This window comes from Protopterus annectens, chromosome 3.part1, assembly GCF_019279795.1.
Source record: "Protopterus annectens isolate FY-2018-M chromosome 3.part1, PAN1.0, whole genome shotgun sequence".
In the NCBI taxonomy this organism is placed as follows: domain Eukaryota; kingdom Metazoa; phylum Chordata; order Ceratodontiformes; family Protopteridae; genus Protopterus; species Protopterus annectens.
In genome coordinates, this window is record NC_056732.1 from 945,936,858 (window position 1) to 945,958,520 (window position 21,663).

The 21,663-nt window shown below is 35.1% G+C and overlaps 1 long non-coding RNA gene across 1 annotated transcript in view; it reads left to right on the plus strand.

Moving 5' to 3' along the window:
* The window catches only part of LOC122798311, a 1,180,841-nt gene that overhangs the window by 338,868 nt on the left and 820,310 nt on the right, over window positions 1-21,663 (plus strand). Inside the window, exon 2 of the long non-coding RNA XR_006364242.1 lies at window positions 3,937-3,990. This is a non-coding gene — a long non-coding RNA (uncharacterized LOC122798311). The remainder of the gene's footprint in view (window positions 1-3,936; window positions 3,991-21,663) is intronic.

Sequence of the window (21,663 nt, forward strand, 5' to 3'; positions counted from 1 at the left end):
AGCATTCCAGTCTCCGCCCACTATAACATAATGATCTTTGTAATAAGAGAGGATATTATATATTTGTAAAATAAACAAATGCTGATGGTTACAAGGACCATATAAATTTAGAACCAAAAGTGGTTTATCAAGATTGTATATATTAAAAGTAAATTTGCACCATCTACCCTCCTTGTCATATTTTTCTTCAATAATAATCCCCTGAAATTTTTGTTTAATTATAATAGCCACCCCCCTGGAATTAGAGGTATCCCCCAAGGCTATTATTTTTTGGATCCATTTTTTATTTTTATCCTTGTACCAATCATCTCTAGGTATATGTGTTTCTTGTAAAAAACATATATGAGCTTGAGATTTATAGATTAAATGAAACAATAAAGATTTCTTGTCTTTATTTTGGATCCCTCTTACATTCCAGGAATCTATTGTTAACAGATTAACCATACGTCAATCTAAGGTCCATTAATATTGATGGAATAAACAAATAAATTTATAAATAAAGAGAAGATGAAAGAAAGGAACAAACATAACTTAATTTTGTTAAAATGATTATTCTGAGTACAGATAAGTTTCAGTATAGGATTCATTGTAGTCTCATTTTCTTCCTTCTTCCTTAACCCAGTGCCTATCCACCTTAACCTAACGAAAGAAGGAAGACAAAAAAGTCTATACAAAAGAAGTAAGTACATGGTCACCCTTAACATCAAAATAAAAAAGAAAATTATGTAAAGTCCTAAAAAGGACTATAAACAAGTTATCAAAACTAAACATATTTACATATCTATCAAAACACAAAATGCCCGGCATACACATTCTCTATTCATCTGTATATTCACAAGCTCCTATACAGGTAAATATGATTGTAATGAATGTAAATAAACCATGCTAAAACAGCATTATGATATGAATTTGTAAGGAGATATAGTGGAACATAAATATAGTTAATAAAACAATAATATGGCTAAACACTGATAATCATAAATGTATATGAAAAAAGGTTAAATGTATGTCATAAACCTTAAAAATATATGTAGTTTAATGAAATGGAGTATTGTCAGTTAAATATAAAATTGTAATATTTTTATGTTAATAATATATCTAAACAGTTAACACTAATTAATCTTCTTCACTTAGATTAAATTAATTAGTAAGGATCTAGTAAATGTGGTGTCTAAATAGTAAGAATACTAACCAAACTAGTCTAAAGTCCTACTATAAAAATGACATCACGTGACATCTAAAATCCATTCAAAAATTAATAAAATATATAGCATGTTATTATAAAAATAAATGAGAGCCTCTTTATGTATCATGTTGTTCTTATATTCTATTATATATAAATTTATCATTCAGGTGTTTGAATCATACACATTAGAATTTATAACAAAGGCATCATATAGCCCTTAGCAACTATGTCTAAAAAATATAAATTCAAATAGTACAAGTGACATATAAATTCCTAAACTTGAATAAAAGACTTATTATTTGTTTATAATGAAGGATCAACAGCAAATAATGGACCCCTAGTTAGTTAATCACTATCCCAGGTTCAGTGTGAAACAGATAATAATAAAATAAAACACATTTAAAATTATGTGCCTAGAGCGCTAACTAGAATATATGAAACAATATAAGCATGAATGCTAGACTCAATGCACAACATACTGAGGTAATGGAATATGTAAAGAGAAGTTAAATCAGAGTCAGGCAGATAAATAGCCTGCTTCACAGGCACAGAGGCAGCAAAGCCTCCGCACGTCCGTGGAAGGCTTCCTGACCTTGTAACAAGCTTCTTGCAGTGGATAAATCAGAATAGCCATCCTGAGCAAGAGAAAATAACTTACTTGCAAAACTTTGCGATGGATTAATCAGTTGCAGTCAACTGCGCAGAGTCTTAGCGGTTGTCATCAGGTACAACAGTACGAAACCAGGAAGTCATTGTATTTAGTGATCAGAAAACACATTTAAAATTATTTGCCTAGAGCACTAACTAGAATATATAAAACAGTATAAAGATAAATGCTTGACTCAATGCACAACATACTGAGGTAATGGAACATGTAAAGGGAAGTTAATTCACAGTCAGGCTGATAAATAGCCTGCATCACAGGCACAGAGGCAGCATAACCTCCGTACATCCATGTGAAGCATCCTGACCTCGTAACAAGCTTCTTGCAGTGGATAAATCAGAATAGCCATCCTAAGCAAGAGAAAATAACTTACTTGCAAAACTTCGTGATGGATTAATCAGTTGAAGTCAACGGCGCAGAGTCTTAGCAGTTTTCATCAGGTACAACAGTACGAAACCAGGAAGACATTGTAATTAGTGATCGGAATATTCAGGGATTCAAATTACAGTTACCGATCACCTTAGAAGCAAGCAGTTAAGTTGCAGACAACGTAGCGGCACTCAGGATGATTTCAACAGGACGAACATGTCACAGTTTCCTTGGGAATCATAACGTCATCATGCAGGCAAAACAGGAGGGAAAATAATTTGAGACTATGAACAGAAAACAAAACAACAGAACACTAACCAGGTTGGTGGTGCTACTTTAGCACGAGAGTCTAGAAGATTTTCCCTCCAGATAATAGAGATAAGTTATAGGTATGTACTAGAGGTGCTGAGTACTTGAGGTGTTGACTTTTGTTAAGACTGGTGCTCCCATGTGGAGGAAAAATGCTTGTAATAATTTAATTCTGGCCACCTATGTGTAGTTTTTCAAATAATTTACTATTTTGGAGGAAATTTTCCAGATATTGTGTGTTTTGTTGCCTTATGTGGCTGGATAAATTTTGCCTCAATTGTTCCTGGTTGTCTTTTAGGAATAGGGGCTTGAGTTGTAATTATCTGACCTATCACCCTATTAACAAATGTGTTATCTGGTTTGTTCTTCTAATATTATTACTAGACTGGCCACTTGTTAACTCCTTTGCTGAATTTCGGATGAGTTTTAGTCTACTGACAAGGAAAGGTTGTTTCTTTCTAACAATCATTAATTTGGTAGTATTTGCTGCTATGTGGCATAACCATTTAAGTGTTAAATAATGTTGAACTTTATGTGAATTCAAACCTCAGCATGATTTAACATCAAATAAGTAAATAATGATGCATGTACAAGACAGAGACTGAGAGATTCAATATTTGTATATGTTATTGTTAAAAGTCTACAATATTTATTGCTTGTTCTCATATTCCTAATGTGTGTCAACAAACATGACAGCTATCTGCTTCTGTTTAGCTATCTACAATACTTCTGTTTTCTATATGTCAGTCTATCTATCTATATATACACACACACACACACACACACACACATATATGTATATCTTAGAAATTAGATCCAAAAAGAAGTTTAATTCTTAGAAGAGAATCCCCAAGTGACAAGAGTAAACACAGTAGTCTCAGCACGTCAAGCAGCTAGAGGTGAGGGCAGCAGATGGAGACAGAGAGGAACACTGAGGTAGGTTGTTTAATAATCTCAAATCTCAAAGGATGCCTGCCTGAAGATGCAGTGAAAAAAATTATTCAGTACTGTCTGGTTTTGAACAATAATAAATATCCTAGTAGTGTGTGAGGTTGGATGTGTGTAGCTTTTAAGGCAATTGCCACTAAACAGGCCTTTTATTTCTCACTGCATATCGTTGTTCATTGTTTTTCTCTCCTCTTCTGTTTTCCTTAAAATGTAAATGATTTAACAGGAGTACAATGTACTTATTTGATAGGATTCATTCTAAACATCCTTCAAGAACAGCATACTTATGTAAAAAATCAAGAACAAACTAATGTCTCGTGTTGTTACACATGAAAGAACCATTGCTTTACCCTACCCATTTAATGCTTTCACTCTTCAAGAGCGTAAGTGTTTTTTCAAGATATTACTGTGATAATTTGAAAGCCATAATCAATTATCATCAACATTTATATATTTGCAGGTGAATTCACAGACATATGGAAATTTGAAAAAGTGATTCCCATTTCAAAATCAGGTAACAATTTTAAAATAATTAATTGATGTTCTGCCAATGCTGTTCATCTTCACTATGTCCAACAAGTTGAATTTATTAAACTCATGAAACATTATGACATTTCTTTATGTCACTCATCTGTATTGATTCTAGATTAGTAGTAATTGGTGGTTTTAAATCATGGCAGGGGCCGCATGCAACATGTGACTAGCTAAAGCTAAGTGGAATGGTTTTGGGTTCAGGTTAGTGAGTCAGTAAGTTTATATAAATGGCCTTTCAGCACATCCTCAATAGCTATTCAGCTGCAGTCTAAATGACTGATATGAACACTGCCCTAATATCCACTGGGGGGGGCCAGTTACTATAACCTCACCCCTAGCTGACTCAGAAGAAGCCATACTTTGGACTTGTTACTGAACAAGCTGCTACTCATTATATCAAGTTCTCAGGAAAAAATAATGCATTAAAAAACTGACAGCAAATCTTAATCAACAGAGCAATACAGCATTTGCCATGTGTAATGCAATCTACACACGTGTCTTGTAGAGCCACATTGGTGAAGTGCTTAATGTTTCTGCCTGTGAAGTTCAGGATTCAATACTGACCTCCTTTTCCTGCCTGTAGGGAGTATGTACACATTTCCCATACCTGTGTCGGTCATCTAAGCTGGCTGTCTAGCTATTCTGAATTCTTCGTGTAATTGTTTTTTCCATATCCTTCTGACCTGGATCAGGGCTAAAAAAAGTCAGAGAAAGATTATTCATTTACTCTGTTTATAAATACATACACACATGCATGCACATGTACATAAATTGCTGACGGATGCATTCCTTGCTTCCTAAAGTTCTTTCAGTCACACAGAATGCTGCTGCTGCTGCAGATAGGCTTTAACCTGACTGACTCACTTTCATGTTTTCATATCATGGTGCTGGCCATTCTTTGACAATCTCTTCCCTAACACAGAACGAGTGGGTCTGCACCAGTAAGTAAACTGATGGCAGAACTACTGTTAATAATAAATGTTTTGTGACATGGGTTTCTGTGACTTGGAGAAGTCACTGTGTGACTCTTATTGCGTCACGTAACCAGACAGTGTTCCCCAGTCATCCCTGAAAAGGCATAGTTGTGTCCAGTGGGCTTAACCAGTCAACATATAATATACAAAGCATATTTTGTGTTGGCCCTGCAGCATAGAGGGCTAAAATTCTAATGTGACTCAAACGGCTGGGTTAGTGGTCTGGACACTGAAGAACCCAACAGGAATTTGAATAACTGCTCAGCTGTCTGTAGAGAAAAGATTGCTGGGAAATGTTGGGACATGTTGGGACATGCCTGATGTCAGGAGCCTTGATGGATACCAGAGGATGCTGAAGAATTAGTGATCAAATGGTATAGACATGGCATCTGAGGAGTGTATTACCACAGAGTGGGACTGACTCCTTTGCAAAACCCACTTGCACAGCTACCAGCATGGAGGGTCAGCCTTAGAGAGTACTCAGAATTCATGTCAGCAGCACTTGTAAAAATAGTCATTTCTGTGCTGTGACATATAGAAAAAATAAAATATCACCTTTATAAGAAAATATAGGCCTGAAGTCACAAAAATGCTATATTCTAATGTTTTGACAGCTTTTGTGTTGCTATTTTGAAAAATCTGATAGGTATAGTTTTGTTTTGAACTAACTTGTTTTGCTAATGTTGCAGTTTATCACCTTCAAACTGCAATTATAGTCTGAATTTGATCATAGCTACAAATGTTAATACCGCTATACTGCTTCAAGATATTGTTATAAAAATGCTAATACAAGAACACTTCAGTGGCCAGCACTGTATAGCATACTTAATATCAGTTAGGGAAAGCAAACAACACAATCACAAATATGTGCATGTGTGCCAGAATAAGTAAAAAAATGTGTATTTTGTCATAACATTTAAAATGATAAAAAATATGTTTTTGAGAAAGATATGTATATATAAATACACACACACATACACACACACACACACACACATATATATATATATATATATATATATATATATATATATATATATATATATATATATATATATATATATATATATATATATATAGATCTCTCATCTTCCTCTTTTCCCCTTTTCTTTCCTCCTTCCTTCTCCCCTATAATATTAAAAAATACTCCTCTTATTCCTTTCACTCTATGTTGGATTTACATCCATTCCTTGGTGCTCATAACTGTATAATATTGAACTGTTTTGTTTTTCCCAGTATTGTATCATTTTATTATTGTCTGTATTATGAACATGTTTAACTGTGCTGACAATATAATGTTATATCAGCTTTATCTGTTTTCTAAAATTTTCTATGTAAATGTTCTACTAATTTCTTTTCTGTAATTCTCCTCATCTTTTTTTGAAATTTTTATTGAAGCTTCTGGAAACTTTATGTAAGTCTCATTAGTACCTTGGTGCTTTTCTCCCAGGGCCTCCACTGAAAATGGGCTTATTTTGGCACAGTGGACTTTCCTGGTAAACAAATGCCAATAAATAAATAGTTCTGATTTGATAAGAACACATGGAAATGATGTTGTCAGATGAATGCCATAAAAGGGAATCCAAATAGCTGTAAGAACTATTAGTGATATGTAGCAACCTAGCACCACATCTCTGAAATTGTTCGAAATGTGCAAACTTTTTTTCAGAATAATAGCTCATGCCTCTCAGAAAGGTTTGCTCCCAGTGTGACTGAGTGTGCATCAAGGATCAGCTCTGAGCCTGCTGCTGTTCATACTGTTGTAGACTACATTAGCAAACAGGTCAGAGGGACACATAAACAAAGCTGTGGTATGCAAACAGTTTGGCATAACAAGAATAATCTAAACGGGAACCTCAGCAGGAGGAGGAAGAATCCTTATAAAAGAAGCTCCAATTTTTATGGAGAATTAGTCTACGTTGGTCAATGTCTTTACTAAAGGTGGTTATAAAAGTGTTACATAAGTAAATGTCCCTAGTTTGCTGAGTCGTTAAAGGTTTTATGGGGATAACCAAATTATTATTTGGTAACTGTGTAGTTCGAAAAGCATCCTGGCTGAGAGGTAACTCTACCAGGTTAACATCAATGACAGCTGAAGGTATAATCAAGAGGGGTTGAACTATACCCCTACTCAGTTTATATACAATTTCTTCAGTTAAGTCATTTATTAAGCCAACCGGATAGCCTCTGTTGCAAAACATGTCTCTCAAAAGCTGACATTCAGAATTAAAGTCAACTTCTCTAGTGCACATCCTTGCGGCTCTAATGAGTTGACCTTTCACTATTGAGCATTTTTGCCTGTAAGGGTGTGCACTAGAAAAATGCAAGTAAGAGTTACAGTATGTAGGTTTTCTGTAAATTTTAGAGACATATCTCCCACTTGCTGTATCTTTTTTTATGTTCACGTCCAAATAGTCAATACTAAAAGTATGAAAGGTGTAAGTAAATTTAAAAAAAGATGTAGTAGAGTTAAAGTAATCTATCATTTTATTATTAGAAAGTATTATATCAATTAACTCAGTTGCCAGGTCGATGTCCCTTTGTGGAGCTTTTTTGCTTTTCATGTAAATTTCTACCCACTCAACCGCTTCTAAGTGTGGAATAGAAGTATATAAATCGACTACGTCGATGATAAGAAAGTTATCTTCCTGTTTAACTTCTAAAGTATTCAAACCTTTCAACAAAGTCCATGAGTCTTTGCATACTCGTGACTCAAGTTTAAGGTATTTTTATAATATTGAGTCAACGAGTTTTGCACATGGATAAGTCAAAGAACCTCGACAATCAATAAGTGGACGCATAGGAGGGTCATATTGGTTCTTATAAATCTTTGGTATTCTAAACATGACAGGTGTTTTAGGGTAGAGAATGTTAATGTAGTTGAATGTGTCTAAGTCAATTTTAGCTTCTATGAACAGGTCTCTAAAATACACTCTGATCCTTGATTGTGCAATGTTTAATTCATTAAGAGATGCCTTAGCGTAGGCCGGACTATTTAGGGCTAACTCCATTTTTTTATTTAATCAGTAATATCAAAAATAACAAGACCACCCCCTTTGTCTGGTTTAACTAAACGGACAGGAGCTGATCTAAGTAGTTTCAGTGCTCTTACCTGTTCCGTAGTAATGTTACTCTGTTTATAACAAGTGTTACTGGCTCTAGTGGAAGGTATGTGTCTAATGTCTAGTTCACACACATTTTTGTAAAGGGCTAAAAGAGGGTGAAGGGGAGGGTTGAACGTACTAGCAGCCCTAAGTACATGTGTAGGTCGTTGGACATTACCTAATAGAAAGGAAAGGTTTAGTTTCCTTACATAACACTTTAAGTCCAACAAAGTTTTTACCACATTAATGTTGTTACTTAAGACATAGGTGTTACCCTTCGCCAGCAGTTCTACCAGATTTGCTTCTATAACAACAGATGAAAAGTTATAAATGTTAAAGTCCCCTTTAGAATTAGTAAGGACAATTAAATTATTTATAACAACAGAGTCATTAGGAACTATCTCCTCCGACGGTTGTTCCATCTTTTGTTCCTCTGATGTTGAGGGTGACATGCCCCAGTAGTGGGCATATTGTTCTTGTCCTGGTGAAAATTTAGGGCAGGTTGGTTGTTATTTACTTGCCCCTCACGTGAATTGTTAGCCCGTATTCTTTCACTTCTCCTAACTGTATCAACAGAGTCAGTATTATTAGCCTCAGAATCAGATGGTAGTAAACTATCAGCAGAATTATTGTTAGTTGAGTCGACTTCTATCTGAGGTGGCACCATATTAGAATTGTGCCAAACCTGTGAAATTTGTGGTCTAGGATAGGCAGAACCATTAGAGTATGCCGTACGGTCATGGTTCATTTTTTTAATCTTGTTGTTCTTAAGTCTGTCCAACAGTTGCTCAATACTGGTGAAGACTCTGTTATAGTCAAACCTATATCTAACAAAATCAGAATGCAATTTAATAGACTTATCCAAATCTTTGACTTCCTTCACTAAGTTCTCAGTCTGCAGTGAGTAGTGTTTTATCATTAACTCCATAAGCTGGAAACCTTGCTGGTCAAAAAAAGCAAGTAGTTCTGTGTGAAAAGAGGAGTCTGGAATTAAGCCAGTTGGGTATTGGTAGCACCTAAGACCTTTAGGTACTATCCTTTCAGATAAACATTGTCTGAAATATACCACCTCAAATTGAAGCTTCTTCAGTTTTAAGAGTTTCACGTCAAGAGATTTTAGCTTGTCAGCAAGCGAACATACATGTGGCTGAGATGCTTTAACATTACGAGCCGGTTGTTCCTGGGAGTTAGTAAACCCAAAGCTTAATTTGGTAGTATTGTTAACCCATTCAGTAAAAGATGGAACTCCAATAAGCTCATTCGTGTTAGCAAGTTCATTTGTAGGGCTATTATATGGTGCCAAATTATGAGTAGGTACACCCACCTGTGATGCTGAAACAGTCACTTGTTGACCTGGTGGTATTGAACCATCTAAGGATCGAAGCTGAGCGTCAGTGTCAATAGAATGGTTCTCGGAATTCAAGTTCCCTTGGTTAATTTCATTAGCAGTTGTAATGATGTTAAATTCGTCACTTTGCTGCTTGTCTACAGAAACCAGTCTCTGGGTTAAACAATCAATCCGTTGTGACAGTGAATTAAGGACGCTAGTAAAATCCACTGGTTGCAAAGTTTGCAAAGGTTCTGTTCGACCGAACAAGTTCGGGCTGGCTGGACTGTTAGGTGATCCAGATACCATGGAAATTTTAAACAAACGAATGAACTAGGCAGAAGTAACAAACAATCCAAAAACAAAACAGGAACCCAACAGTAGCCAGCAAGAAAATATTGTTCTTTTAAAGACACTTTCTTGAACGTAAAATCAATTTAATAAAATTTTTTCACGTTTTCGTCACTTCAAATGAAGTAACTTCTTCAGACACACAAACAGCACTTAGATTGTTTCTGCGCCAATTAAACCAAGTAGCATGGAGTCATATGACTAGTAACAGCAATGAGTTAAAGGTGCAAAGCGCAATAAATTTAAAACCTGTCATACTGCCTCGGATAAAAATATATATATATGCAAAGAGTATACAATATGTAAAAATTATATAATTATATTAATATCGTAAGTGAAAAGTTAAAAATAAACTATCGTGTATTGTGCTTTGCACCTTTAACTCATTGCGTCCATGCATCCACTTATTGATGGTCGAGGTTCTTTGACTTATCCATGTGCAAAACTCATTGACTCAATATTACAAAAATACCTTAAACTTGAGTCACGAGTATGCAAAGACTCATGGACTTTGTTGAAAAGTTTGAATACTTTAGAAGTTAAACAGGAAGATAACTTTCTTACCATCGACGTAGTCGATTTATATACTTCTATTCCACACTTAGAAGCGGTTGAGTGGGTAGAAATTTACATGAAAAACAAAAAAGCTCCACAAAGGGACATTGACCTGGCAACTGAGTTAATTGATATAATACTTTATAATAATCTTTTTTATTTTTAACGACAAGATCTATTTACAAAAACATGGTGTTGCTATGGGCTCCCCCTGTGGAGCGAGTGTGGCGAATATATTTATGCCCCAATGGGAGAATATTTTGTATTCAACAACTTAGAAATTTACACTTCCTTTGCTTTTTACACCAGAATTTTAGACGACATTTTTGTGATTTTTAATTTAAGCCAAACAAATGATAGATTACTTTAACTCTACTACATCTTTTTTTAAATTTACTTACAACTTTCATACTTCTAGTATTGACTATTTGGACGTGAACATAAAAAAGATACAGCAAGTGGGAGATATGTCTCTAAAATTTACAGAAAACCTACATACTGTAACTCTTACTTGCATTTTTCTAGTGTACACCCTTACAGGCAAAAATGCTCAATAGTGAAAGGTCAACTCATTAGAGCCGTAAGGATGTACACTACAGAAGTTGACTTTTATTCTGAATGTCAGCTTTTGAGAGACATGTTTTGCAACAGAGGCTATCCGGTTGGTTAAATAAATGACTTAACTGAAGAAATTGTATATAAACGGAGTAGGGGTATAGTTCAACCCCTCTTGACTATACCTTCAGCTGTCATTGATGTTAACCTGGTAGAGTTACCTCTCAGCCAGGATGCTTTTCGAACTACACAGTTACCAAATAATAATTTGGTTATCCCCATAAAACCTTTAACGACTCAGCAAACTAGGGACATTTACTTATGTAACACTTTTATAACCACCTTTAGTAAAGACATTGACCAACTTAGACTAATTCTCCATAAAAATTGGAGCTTCTTTTATAAGGATTCTTCCTTAATTGACAGAATAGGTCAGTCACCCAATATTGTTTACAGAAGAGGAACTAATTTAAAAAGTTTTTTTGAAATTAGGAGCATTAAACCTACTTCTAGGCTCACTGGTACTTTTATGTGTGGAGCATGTAAGATGTGTAAAAACAGGTAATTCATTTGGTGTATTGAACACAAGTAAATTTTACATCAACTATAAGTTGAACTGTGAGTCCAAGAGTGTTGTTTATTAGCTTCCTGTACTTCATGTCCGGCTTTCTATATAGGGAAAACGGACAGGAAACTTCATGAGAGAATCTATGAACACTCTTATGCAATTAGTAAAAACAAAATAGAAAATGCTTTAGCAAAGCATGTTTCGCTAAATGGTGGACATATTTTCACGTTTCACGCTATTGACCAAGTACTTCCTGACATTAGAGGTGGTCCATACTCAGTATTATTAGAGGTACGAGAATTAGAATGGCAGTTAGCTCTTAATGCTTTCAGCTTGCCTGGCTTGAATGAGAATTGTAATATTTCATGTTTGCTCAAACTAAGAAACGTTACACGATAGTTTATTTTTAACTTTTCACTTACGATATTAATATAATTTTTACATATTGTATACTGATTGCATATATATTTTTTATCTGAGGCAGTATGTTAACTTTAAGATTTACTTTTGCAGGTTTTGAATTTATTGCGCTTTGCACCTTTAACTCATTGCTGTTACTAGTCATATGACTCCATGCTACTTGGTTTAATTGGTGCAGAAACAATGTAACTGCTGTTTGTCTGTGTGTCTGCAGAAGTTACTTTATCTGAAGTGACGAAAATGTGAAAAAATTTTATTAAATTGATTTTACGTTCAAGAAAGTGTCTTTAAAAGAATAATATTTTCTTGCTGGCTACTGTTGGATTCCTGTTTCATTTTTGGATTGTTTGTTTCTTCTGCCTAGTTAATTTGTTTGTTTAAAACTTCCAAGACACCAAAAGTAATGCAGCTTATAAGGCTGTGAAAGTGAAATTCATACAAAACTCTGCATTTGGTATTTGCATAAAAATGTCATATAGCAGTCCCCTTTAAAAGCTCATAATAATACTTTCAGGACTTTGCAGCAGAATACTCATAGGCAAAATGCACCTAAGACTTTCATTCTACCAGTAAGGATTTCAGTGATGAATCTGAATATGGTACATTGTAGCCAGCATGAAGAATCTTTGTCACATTATGTATGAACTGATTAAAATAATGTTTTGATGAGTTATGCAGTGTTTTAGGCAGCCATAATAGAATTAGTATACCCATCATTAATGGAAACCAGCTATAATGCACCATGGTAACTTGACTCATTTTAATGGCTGTGTTGACCTATTAATGCGGGAAATATATATATATATATATATATATATATATATGGTACTTTTCTGTTATCGGGGCAACACTGTAAATGCGGTAGCTGGCGCTTGCAATTTTCTCGCAGCTGTTATCTTCCGTATGTCTGGTACATTACTTTGAATTTCAGCAGCCTATCATAGTGGTGGCATGTGCAAAGCTCTTCAGTTTACTTCTCTTGAGCTAGTGCACACATTGGGTAACCAGTCGACCATTGGTCCCAGCCCGGATTGTCTGTAAGGAAATCGCTTTGATGTTGTGATTCACGTGCAGAGAAACTCAAAAGTCTGTCATTATTTACTGACTTCAGTCACTGAAAAAAACACAAATTTGATGTGGAACACACCACAAATATGGCAAAAATCTGGACAGTTGAGAGGTATGAAACTCCATTTGTAACTTGAAAATGTCTACACTGTAATATGACGTATGTACACACACAAAAGAATATTACTTCCCAATAAGACTGTCTTGATAATAAAATCATTTCCCAAATATAATCTGGCTAGCGTATTTCACTTATCTTCAATAAAATCTGTCTCATTTTTTTTGGGGGTCACGCAAAGAGCGATGCTTACACTGTCACACAGCTTGATTCCTGATAGGGTTACCATCTGTCCCTCTTTGCGAGGGACAGTCCCACTTTGGGCAGTTGTGTCCTGCAAAAAAAAACTAAAAAATGGCAAATGTCCTGAGATTTTAAGATAAAATATATTTCTTAAGTTTTCTTTAAACATTGCATACTACAGTTATTTTGTATCTGGAACACATAAATATTGTATGGCATAGCATAAGCTACTCAAATGTTACAAAAATAAGCTTTTATTTTGGCAAAAAAGTGAAGTTCTGTCCTTTGCACTGGCAGTGGTTATGTTTTGTCCTGCAAAATCTCACATTTCTACCAAAAATGTCCCACTTTGGGCATTTCAAAAGGTGGCAACCCTAATTCCTGAGGCACAAGTTTGAGGACTGTGACCTCTGGCTGTACAGTCCTTCAGGATCTATGTAAATAGCAGAACTGTTATTGTATGTGGACAGCCTACCACATTGTCAAACAACAGCATGGAAGCCGACCTTTTGGCAGCATCAGAGTCCCGATAACGGAAAACTGAAAAAAAAAGCACACAGAAAAGTGATGCAGCTCCATTGGAGCAACACCATAAATGTGCTAGCTGGCGATCGGAACCCTTGCTAACAGCTGTGCGAAAATTACAAACGCCAGCTACCGCATTTATAGTGTTGCCTCGATAACGGAAAAGTACCAGTACATATATATATATATATATATATATATATATATATATATATATATATATATGCATGTGTGTGTGTGTGTGTATATATATATAGACACACACAACACGATTATCACTTTGAAATTTAATGACACTTTTGGCAAAATTCTGTTGCCAATAGATCTGATCATTCACTTACTAAATGTACTTACATGTGCTTTTAGGCACAGAGGTTCTAGAACTACTGTAACAATGCAAAATTTCCCTTTTTATCTCTATGAGCTTTTAATTATTACTTTTATTGACAAATAGTCAATTTGGTTTTATATTCTAAAGACAAAATATTGGTATGATTCACCTCCATGAAAAAATGAAAATGCGCATGATTGTTTTGAACGAAATATAAGAAACACTAAGTTTCAGTTCCTTTTGCGGTAAGACTGTTTACTATAATGTGTTTCTTCTGATATAGTATACTTCCTTTGGCTATAAAAGAAGTCATATAAATTTGTGACAAATAAAGCTATATTTTCATTCTCAGATCCCCAACACACAGTTTGTATAAATTCACACTGCTCCTGACAAGCCAGGTCAGTGGCTGTTTAACTTTGAGCAAGTAGTCATAGCAATCAGTCACTTTCACACACAGAAGCTAGAGTCTTCACTGTGTAATACCTTAAACCACCTGTAGTAGAGGCCCATGGGATATACAGAAATGATGCCTAAAGGGCATGCCAGTATTCCAGCTACAGGGCTTCTGAATATGGATCATGACTTTTTTTTTTACTTTTTAAATCGTTATGGGTACATTCATGCCAATAAAGTTATACATTTTCTTCTGTTTTATTAAAAATGTCAGGTTATGAATTAACAGTAGCATATTGAATAAATTTAACATATTACAAAATAAATGTCCACCAAGTAAAGAAAACTGTTTATCTTGCAATACTTAATACTCTTGTAAAACTGCAATTTTATCACTATATACACAAGGTGTATACTAAATGTTCTCTTGAATGCGGTGCCTCTGCATGCATGTGATATTGCATGTATCATTTACTTTTAATTATTTTGTATAATCTTTATTGTTTTTACAGCTTCACTTAGTAGTCTTAATTTCTTCATTACATTCTTGGGTTGACTTGCACGCATGCACAAATGCAGCATATTGCTTCAAGATGTCATCCAGAAAACTAAAACATCTGTTAGATTTACTACTAATAAGGACAGCAGCAATTAGTTTGAAATTTATCATGCTAAAAAAGTTACTTATCCACTGCATCACAGATTTACAAATGTACGCTGTTGAACAGAGGTGAGGCTACCATACTGATATAGGTTCATAGTTCATAGGTTAGTACTAGGCTAACTGCTCTTGCGAGCCATTGTAAGCCTAGCCAATTACCCTTGTGAGACTCAAACCCTGCATCTTGTGTTTGTAAGGCAAACACCTTAACCATTAGGTCACCCCTCCCAATATCATTACTGCTTCAACCACTGACTTTAAAGTCTGTGTTGCCATTCTGCAGTTTACTGGATTGTGTATATACAATATCATATTTTCATTTTTCTTTTTTTTTTTAATTTATAGAGAATGAGATTATTTGAAATCAAAATTAACCACTACTTAAACATTGAACTATCATCTGTTATACACCAATGTTTGCAGCTATATAAACTGTATTTAGTATGTATCATGAGTAAGAAGAAATGCAAGCCAGTTAGATTAATATGGGTGTTGCTAATGACACTAAAATACCTATTTGTGCTGATCTTGTTTACATAAGGAGAAATCATGCTTACCTTTTATGAACAGGACAGCCTTCAAAATGTATGAGATGCAATACATGGTTGAACTTATTCACGGACTTCCCTTGTCCTGTCTGTGCTGCATTACTCTTTAACAGGTGGAAATTAATTTGATCTGTAAACAAAATCTTGTAAATGTACATTAGAGTTTAAGAGTTATAGTTACTGAGAATAAAACTCAGGCTTTGTGTTTTCATAAGAGCAGAATGCTCACCCAAAACAGGTTTAGCTCTTGAGAGAAGCCGAGTGAAGTGATGCTCATGTAATTCTCAGCAAGGCAGGAAATTATGATTAGTTTCTCAGAGCAAGTTGAAGTCTTCCAAAACGATTGAACTGCTGCATTGAAAATGGTTAAAAATACATAACTTCACTAATGCTGTCTCCTAGATTAAGTACTGAGAAACCTCTGCCATTAGTTTGCATTGTGAAATACATTTTAAAGACATACAGTCAACATTATTTTTTCTACAGTCAGACATCTGACCTGTGTACTGTCAATAAAATGGCTATACTTTTTTAGATATGGGGTCTGTGTGTAGATGAAAATGACTGACCCTGCTGTCATAAGTTACATAATCTTTACTCTAGACTTATAGGACTAGTGCACATTTGTGTAGAGCAAGTCAGAAGATGTCACTGTGGTCATGTTTTTCCTTGCTCTTTTGAATGCTGACAATGTGTTTATTATTTGTATGTGAATAAACTGGTTGTTATGACATCTGTAAGTTTAATGTTAATATTTTAACTATGAATATATTCTTAATTTTGCTTCTGTTTTGCAGGCACATAGGTGTGAAATGCATTGTGTTTGGGTTATAACAGTTTATCTAGGACTTAGTGCAGATAAGCAAGGCTATGCTTTGTTAAGGAAGTGCTTCCTTTAATACATGGTTTGATTCCCTCAGCCTTCATTTGTTTTCTTTGTGACTGCCAAGTCACTTCTCCAGACAGTACACCTGGACTGCTCCTGAAAAGGGACATTTGTCTTTTGAATTCCTGCACCCTTCATATAGGTGCTAATGAATACTTCACTGTATGCTACATGAGTATGAATACCAGTGAATCTCTTGTAGTTTAATGGGTTGGTAGATGCTTTTTTCATTAAATATGAGTTTCAATATGAGAGTGTTTGCTCTGTTTAATAAGTGGCTGTTATTTTTTTCTGTAAAATTTGAAATAAAATGTCAACTATTTGTAATAATTAAAACAGTAAAGAAGAAATTAGTATCTACACTGACAGGTTTGAGCAGTGTTTATGGTAAATGGGGAAAGACAGCCAAGTAATGTTATGGCTGGCAGGGGCCAGATTCATTACCCTGCAGAGGGCCCCATTCATCCACAGGCATGATGCGTTGAGTGTGGAGGTATATGCTGCAATAGTAAAATATTATTAGATATTCAAGTAGGCTAGACCAGTAATGAGTGTTGCTGGACGGGATAAGCATGGTTGATGACAGAGAAGACATAGGGAGGTGAAAAAAGACATGTAGGTGTCCTACAGCTATGTCAGCCCCACCCCTAAAACAAACAGTATGATGAATGCAGTAACATTTCTGATTTTTGTATGACTTTTGGGTTGTTGAACAAATCTGCATTAATGTTTTACATTATCTTTAACTATTTTGCTTTACTGATTGCATTAAAGAATGAATTCATTCATTAATAGGCCTGGACTGTATAATATAGTCTAAACAGGTTGCATTTTAGTAATGAATTTTGCATTACCTTCTTTACAGCCACAAGCAACTGCAAAGGGGTTGACATTTGTGAGGTCATATTGTCTGCATTATTTGGAGAGATGATCATAACTGTATGGTCTTCAGACTCCATTATGTAGTCATTGTTGCATATTACTGTGATACAGTCTTCTCAACAAGATGGTAAGATTTTAAAGGATTTCTTCATGTAGGTAAGAAATATCATACTGGCAGTTAACATAGAGGACTAAGTCTCTGACTTATTAATGAGATGCTTCCTGTGGAAACGGTTCAGGGTTAGAATCTTTCAGCCTTCATTTACCTACTGTGTAATATTAATTAACCATCTGTGCAATACCAATCAAGTCCATTAATTAGAAAATGCTTTGGAGCAATTGGGAATTCAGGTAAGACACCTTAAAGGTCTTCTGGACTGCATGGCGAACAACTATGAACCTGTTGTCATTGTTTACCAACCATTCCATACTCCATAGCTGATCTATTTCAAAAAATGTTATGGTAATATCACCAGCACACCATTTTTAATGAAATTTATGCAATTTATTTTTCAAGAGTAGCAGACACTGCATTTGAAGATGAAACACGGAAATGCAATTTTATTTTTGCCAGCAGCAGCCTCTGCATTAGTAAACATTCTCTTTAATCTGGAATTATTCCGCTGGCTTTTAGTTCTGCAGAGATTGTACATATTGACTTAGCATATGTTATCAGGTGGCTAATATTTCTTGTGCTATCATAAATATGTAGATGTTACCCAAGCTGATTTACAAAAAAATATACATCCGATGCAGCAGTGATGACTTCAACTTTAATGTCAATAAATGCAGAATCGTAAGGGGTGGCAAAAGAGACATAAATTATGATTACATAATGAATCATAAAAAATGGCACACTGTTTAAAGATCTATTGATAATGACAGGCAACAAGTTAAATTTTGTCCAGAGTGTGCCTACCAAGATTAAGAGGGCATATACTGCAGCCTAAGTAATACGGAGAAATTGGAATTTTATTATTACGGATGAGAATGTGTGGAAAAGATTGCCCCTCACTCCCAATATTGTATTTAGGAGGGGCAGCAATTTGAAGTACCTCTTAGGTAACAACATGTTACAAACCCCTGAAGACTAAGGGTATGTTTAAATGTGAAGCCTGCAATTTTTTCAGATTCATAGATACTGGTTCTTTGTGCCAAGTTAATAATACAAATATTGTTTGCAAGGGGAGGTATAACTGCAATTCTAAGGGGTGCGTGTACTTGGCTAAGTGTAATTCCTGCTTAGGTTTCTACATAGGTAAGACAGATAGGAAACTTAAGGAATGCATATACGAACATCAATGTGCTATTAGGAACAGGAAAGCTGAGAATGCCTTAGCTAAGCACATACTAAATAACCCTGGCCATTCATTCTCCTTTAGGATTATTGACCAGATCCATTCTCATATTAGGGGAGGACCATTTTCTTTATGGCTAGAGCAGCAAGAATTATATTGGCAGCTCGGGCTAGATGCCTTCAAATACCCAGGGTTAAATGATACATGCTCAATAGCTTGCATTCTAAAACTAAGAAATTTGATGAGATAGTAATTTTATCTTTAGAATGTTAATTTTACCTTCAGAATGTGCATTTTGTATAAACTAATGTAGTTTAGGGACATACAGTTTCTTGGTAATTTCAGATTTTATACTATATCTGTATTTAAACATTTTATAAGCTGTATTTTAATTATATGTTGTTTGTACCATTTGTACCATAGGACCGTTTTAAACATCTGACCATCATGTGCTTATTTTGTTAGCTATTTAAATGTGGTATATTAGTTTTGTGGAACAGACTGAAGAAGTGGGTGTATGTGTGCCCACGAAAGAGCTTACTGTCACATTAAATTCTTTTTTGTACCTTTTAGCCTTGGCTATTTTTTGTTTTATAGTAGTTCTACAGTTTGTTTTGAAATATAGAATTGTTAATGTCATGCAGTATTACAGTTAATATATCTTAGAAATACTAGCCTGTAAAAATATCTTATAAATACTAGACTTGCAAAAAAATGTAATATCTGGTATTAAACCCACATACAATTAATCTGATGTACTCATTACCTAATGCAATAACCAAGAGCTATTAGAGCAGGGATGTATGCTTCATATAAAAGTAAAGGTGTGTCTGCTTAAGATGATATTCAGTGATGGACTGCATTCAGACCTGATGCATACTTATTCCATGCCTATCTGATGTGAGTTAGTCTCTCATAATGCACCTCTTGGTTTTCTGCCATCTCTGCTGCAGATGTGCAGGAGAACAAAATAAAGATTTCTGAAAGTATAATGAATAACAGCAGTTGGCTGGCTAATTAATGTCGTGTCAGAGACAGTTTATAGGTCTGTATGCTTACACAACTAAGGGGTGTCTCCAGTCTTAAATTATTCCACCCATCAGCTCACGAGGTCCAGCCTGTACCTCCTCACGTCACTGTAATGATGATAACATTGCTTTCCAGTGTGTTCTATGCCATTTCTGCTGGAGACAGCCTTGGACAAGGTATTCCAAGCTTTAGCCTTATACTGAGGCCCAGTATATTCCCATTGCAGTAACCTCTGGCTATATCGCTTCACGAGGAGTGCCACAAAAACCTTGGACTCCTCAATACCCCACCTTTGTGCTCTAAATGGAACACCATCCCTACCATCTCCAGCTATGTCTGCAGCAGTCAAACCAGAAATATGGGTCTGAATTAGTGTCAAATTCAGGTTTCACATGTTACTGCTTATGCGTAAAGCCACACAGCCTTGCCAGCAACATTAGCGCATCCAGCAATGGCTTAAGAGTCACATTGGCAATGAATACATCGATAAGCACAGAAGGTGTTAAAATGACAGCAGGATTTGGTCATGTGTAATGCTCAAATTATTGACATATGTTCCCATGTTAAACCCTGATAAGCTTTATGTTACTGGTTGTAATCATGGCTGTTTGGAAGAAAAATGGTAGGACTTGTGACATATTGGGCTGTTGGGATTTACACACTACTAAGATTGAGTAGTACCACCTGGGAATCAAACCCATGATCAAAAAAGGATAAAATGTTAAATTTTGCTTACTTTTTAACATAGTAATTAGAGATACACAAATTTATGAATGAATAAATGTATACTTTATTGATGCCTGTATGTCTGTGACTTTACTTCGTCATGGGACTGCATTTTTATGTAAAAGGCAGTATTTGTGTTTGTAATTACATTATAGATGCATACATAATGGCTTAGGTTGCATTCATACTTCACAAGAAATACTGCCATAGACACATACTTATGATATATGGTAACTCGTGTGGTAACTCATAAGAATTATAGCAAAAATATTGTGCACATCATACATATGCAGTCTACATTACATAGCACCATTGTTATGTTTAACATAAATTACACACATTATATTGGGCTTCTTTAACAGTAATGATGCATTTGTTGCAATAAACATGGTTACGATAATCATGTGCATTTACTATGACATTCCTAATCAAAATATTGTGACAAATGGCATTCTGACCACGTCTGTAAAAGTATCTGTCAACTAAATTCAAAGCCTGGATTGGCTGCCCTCTTCCTTTAAGCTTATTTCACATACACCTTGTGCCACAGGGATAGTTAGCTGATAGTTGGAATTTATTCAGCAAGTGCTATCCACAGTGCTGACATCCATGTACTGGCTCCAGGCTTGTTTGTGCTACAGAAGGAATCCAAATTTTTTTTTACCTTTTTCCTTAGAAAGTGAAGTCTTGTTAATTGCTAGGAATCACTGCCAGTCCAGCATACACAATGCCAAATGGCATGCAAATAATTAAGAGAAAAGTAAAAAAAATGTTTTATTGAACTTGAGGAAACATTATGAAACAAGTAGTTAAAATGTACAGTTCTGATATTTCCTCTACTGTGTTGTGTTTCATCATGAAAATATGCCCCTTAAACATCATTATGCTCATACAAGTACCACCATCTCTGGATTAGAACCCCAAGACATCAGGGCATTCACAAGACACACTTGACATTCTTATCAGTATGTGCAACACACACACACAATAAAAATGAGGTTACATATCCTCAAGATGTGATATAGTATCAACTGACATTGCAGGTATAGCATAACCATGTTCTGACCTTTGTCTTGTGTAATTTGCATTTAGATGTGTGGATGGCTGTGATACTGGCAACAGGGAAGATAATCTTTCCTCACACAATA